Source organism: Grammomys surdaster, unplaced genomic scaffold, assembly GCF_004785775.1.
Source record: "Grammomys surdaster isolate TR1022 unplaced genomic scaffold, NIH_TR_1.0 125276, whole genome shotgun sequence".
In the NCBI taxonomy this organism is placed as follows: Eukaryota; Metazoa; Chordata; class Mammalia; order Rodentia; family Muridae; genus Grammomys; species Grammomys surdaster.
This window is the reverse complement of record NW_021620156.1, coordinates 169602-174389: the sequence shown is the minus strand read 5'-3', so window position 1 is coordinate 174389 and position 4788 is coordinate 169602.

Here is a 4788-nt window from a genome sequence, read left to right as displayed (position 1 = left end):
CCTAGTCAGCTTTTCCTTCAACATGCCTGCTTTCACCGTGATGATAATTGAATTGAACCTCTAAATCTGTAAGCCAGGTCCGATTAAATATCTTGGTTATAAGACTTGCCTTGATCATGGTGTCTGTTCACAGCAGTAAAATCCTAAGATAGTAGCCCTTTGCCAGAGCTAAACATATCTATAAATTCCTTCATAGAAATATACAACTAACCCTCTATCAGGTGTGCTGGTGGTACATATCTTTTCCCAGTCTGTAGGATGCTATTTTGTCCTGTTGACAGTGTCCTTTGCCTTACAAACACGTTTCAGTTTTTTTTTTTGTTTTTTGTTTTTTTCGAGACAGGGTTTCTTTGTATAGCCCTGGCTGTCCTGGAACTCACTCTGTAGACCAGGCTGGCCTCGAACTCAGAAATCCACCTGCCTCTACCTCCCAAGTGCTGGGATTAAAGGCATGTACCACCACAGCCCGGTTGACACGTTTCAGTTTTATGGAATCATATCTGATAATTTTTGATCTTAGAGCCTGACCCACTGGTGTTCTGTTCAGGAAATAATCTCTTATGTCCATGTATTCGAGGTTTTTTCTCACTTTCTCCTATTAGATTCAGCATATCTGGTTTTATGTAGAGATGCTTAATCTACTTGGACTTGAGCTTTGTACAAGGAGAGAAAAATAAATTAATTTGCATTCTTCTATATGCTAACCACCAGTTGCACCATCATCATTTGTTGAAAATACTGTCTTTTTTTCACTGGGTGGTTTTGGCTTCTTTGTCAAAAATCAAGTAACCATATGTGTGTGGGTTTTTTTCTGGGTCACCAATTCTATTCCATTGATCTTCCTGTCTGTTTCTGTATCAATTCCATGCAGTTTTTAATCACTATTGCTCTGTAGTATAGCTTGAGGTTAGGGATGGTGCTTCCCCTAGAAATTATTTTATTGTTGAGAATACTTTTCTTTATCTTCAGGTTTTTTTTCTGTTATTGTTGCTGTTGTTCCAGATGAATTTAAGAATTGCTCTTTTTATCTATGTGAAGAATTGAGCTGGAATTTTGATGGAGATTGCATTGAATCTGTAGACTGCTATTGGGAAGATGGCCATTTTTAGTATGTTAATCCTGATGATCTGAGTATGGGAAATCTTTTCATCCTGTGTCATCTTCTTTAACTTTCTTCTTCAGGAAATTGAAGTTCTTGTCACACAGATCTCTCACTTTCCTGGTGAGAGTTATACCAAGATATTTTATATTGTTTGTGACTATTGTGAAAGCTGTGTTATCCATAATTACTCTCTCAGCCTGTTTATCCTTTATTTAGAGGAAGGAAACTGATTTTTTTGAGTTAATTTTATATCCAACCATTTTGCTGAAGTTGTTTATCAGCTATAGAAGTTCTCTTGTAGAATTTTTGGGGTCTCTTTCCTATATTATCATATCATCCACAAATAGAAAATGACCTTTTCCTTTCTAATTTGTATACCTTTGACCTCCTTTGGTTGTCTAATTGCTCTGGTTAGAACTTTTAGTAATATTTTGAATAAATAGATAGAGAGCGGGCAACCATGTCTTTTCTTTGAGGTTCTCTCCCTTTAATTTGATGTTCACTATTGGTTTGCTGTATATTTCTTTTATTATGTTTATTTTTGTGCCTTAAGTTTCTGGTCTTTCCAAGACTTTTAACATGAAAAGGTGTTGTATTTTGTCAAAGGCTTTTTAGCATCTAATGAGATGAGCATGTCGTTTTTTTTTTTCCTTTGAGTTTGTTTATGTAGTGGATTACTTTGATGGACTTCTATATATTGAACCATATTGTTCTATATATTGAACCATATTGGCATCCCTGGAGTGAAGATTGTTTTATCATGCTAAATGTTTGTTTTGATGTGTTCTTGGATTCAGTTTGCCAGAATTTTATTGAGAATTGTTTTCATTGATATTCATAAGGAAAATTTGACCGAAGTTCTCTTTTTGTTGGCTTTTTGTGTGGCTTAAGTATCAGTGTAATTGAATTCATAGAATAAGTTAGGTAGTGTTCAGTCTGTTCGTATTTTGTGGAATAGTTTGAGAACTATTGGTGTTAGGTTTTCTTTGAAGGTCTGATAGAATTTTTCAGTGAAACCATATGGCCATGATTTTTTTAAATTTTGTTTTGTTTTGTTTTTAGTTTTGTTTTATTTGGGGGTGGTTGGGAGACTTTTAGTGAATAATTTATTCCTTTAGGGATTATGGGATTGTTTAGTTGGTTTATCTGATCCTTTTTTAATTTGGTACCTGGAATCTGTCTAGAAAATTGTCTACTTAGTTCAGATTTTATAGTTTTGTTTAGTATAGGCTTTTGATTTTATTGATTTCCCCAGTTTCTGTTATGTCTACCTTTTCTGATTTTGTTAATTTGGACACTGTCTCTGTGCCCTCTACTTAGTTTGCCTAAAGCTTTATCTATCTTGTTGATTTTCTCAAAGAATCAGTTCCTAATTTTCTTGATTCTTTGCACAATTCTTTTTGTTACTTGGTTGATTTCAGTCCTGAGTTTGAATACTTCCTGCTGTCTTCTCCTCTTGAGAGTAATTATCTTCTTTTGTTCTAGTGCTTTTTTGTTCTAGAGATGAGTGGGTCACCCCATACCTCAACTAGGGGCCATGACTATCTATCTGAGCTGGTCGCTACAGATTCTATGTCCCCTTTGTTGGGTATTTTGGCTAATATCATCTCTACTGGGTCCTAGGGACCTCTGGCTTCCCTAGTGTCTGGGACTTTCTAGCAGATCAATCCTCCCATTCTTCAACATATACTGCTACATATTTCTATTCATTTTCCTGACCTGCCGGACTTCTATTTCTTCCCATACCTGATCTTGCCCCCCTTTTACATCCCCCTCCCTTCTGCCTCCCAGGTCACATCTTCCTTCTACCTCTTGTGATTAAACTCTTGTGTTCCCACTTCTAAGTAAGACTGAAGGATACATATTTTGGTATTCCTTCTTCTTGAGGTTCATACTGTCTGTAAGTTGTATCATGGGTCTTCTCAGCTTTTGTCCTAATATTCACTTATCAATGAGTATGTACCAGGTGTATCTTTTGTGTTGTGGTTACCTCACTCAGGATTATAATTTCTAATTTCATCCATTTGCCTGTAAATTTCATGAAGTTGTCATTTTTAATATCTGAGTAGTACTCTATTGTGTAAATCTACCATATTTCTGCATCCATTCTTCTGTTGAAGGACCTCTACATTGTTTCCAGCTTCTGGCTATTATACATAATACTGCTTTCAAAATAGTGGAACATGTGTCCTTTTTATATGTTGGAGCATCTTTGGAATATATGCACAGGAGTTGTATAGCTGGATCTTCCGGTAAAACTATTTCCAGTTTTCTGAGTAACCATTATATTATTTTCCAAAGTTAGTTTGTTTAAAAAAAAAATGAGACTACATGGATAATATACCCTTATACATGAAAAAAAAAAAGAAGCATGTAATCAAGTACCCAAATTGGAATCCCCCAAAACAATCAAACAACCAAACATTAAATAAAATGTGGAGAGGAACCAAGGAAGACATCCAACAGTAATCTTTAGCATTTATATGCATGTAAATAAAGTATCCATAAATATGCATAAACAAAACAACTTTGAAATGAAAATGGGTAAACTTCATGTTTTATTCTGTGCTATTGTCTTCAAAAATATTTATAAATACCAGAAAATTTGGTGAAGAGTCTTCATTGATCCTTTGAGCATTGATAACCTACAGCTCACAACACTTTTCATTCCCTAAAGACCATTGTTGCTTTTTAATTCTTCTGTGGATACTCATATTAGGCCTCATTCCTTTTTCCTTGTGAGGGGCAAAGCATGAGTGAGTGATACTGGATGACGTATAATCTTGGAATTCTTTTCAAAAGAGTCAGTTTTTTCCACTCTTATCTCAGATTACCTTGGCAGAGTGGTGTCACAGTTTCATTTGTTAGAACATAAAATATTTCACAAATCAGGTTAAGAGAGGAAGTATTTATTTGGTTTAGAATTCCATGTTATAGTACATTATGACAAGGAGATTAGGGAGGCAGAATTTTAATAAATCAAGTCAACAACCAATAGCACAGAGGCATTGTCATACTACTATGCTCCTCCTGTCTTGCCTTAGACAGTATCTGTATCATAGACTGTCTTCCTTCCTCTGCTACTCATCACTCATTGTCCTACCCCTGTTTGTTACCATGGACTCTGTAGTCTGGACAGTTGACTTGGGTTAGAAAAGAATACTCTGTCTTCCCCTCCTCTATATAGATCTTCTGTAATGGCATCTCTTGTGTCAGACAATGCCAGTGTATCAGCATATCTCCCACTATTCCCACAAAATCATCTGTCAAATTACAGAAGACAGTGTGTTTAGGCCAAATGTCATAGGACAAATTAAGGAAGATAATATTTGAACCTGCCATCTTCTCTGCATGTCCTGTTTGTGTAATCATGGAAAACACAATAGATATACATGCCACTGTGCTGATAGACAGGGAATTACTTGGTCAGATACCCAGTTCTCCAGCAATTTACAATTAAATATCAACCAGTTTATTTGAAGAGAATTTGAGACACTCACTTAAAAATTGAGCTGAGCTAGTCACCCATTGGTTGACTGAATCAGTTATTTATTTTATGTTTTATTCTGGCTTAGAAGCATTTGTTACTCACAGAGGATATAAAAACAGGTAGTGAATGGATTTGATCATGATTAAAGAAGCTCAAATGCATCAACTGTACAATCAAGGTTACAATGATCAACTAT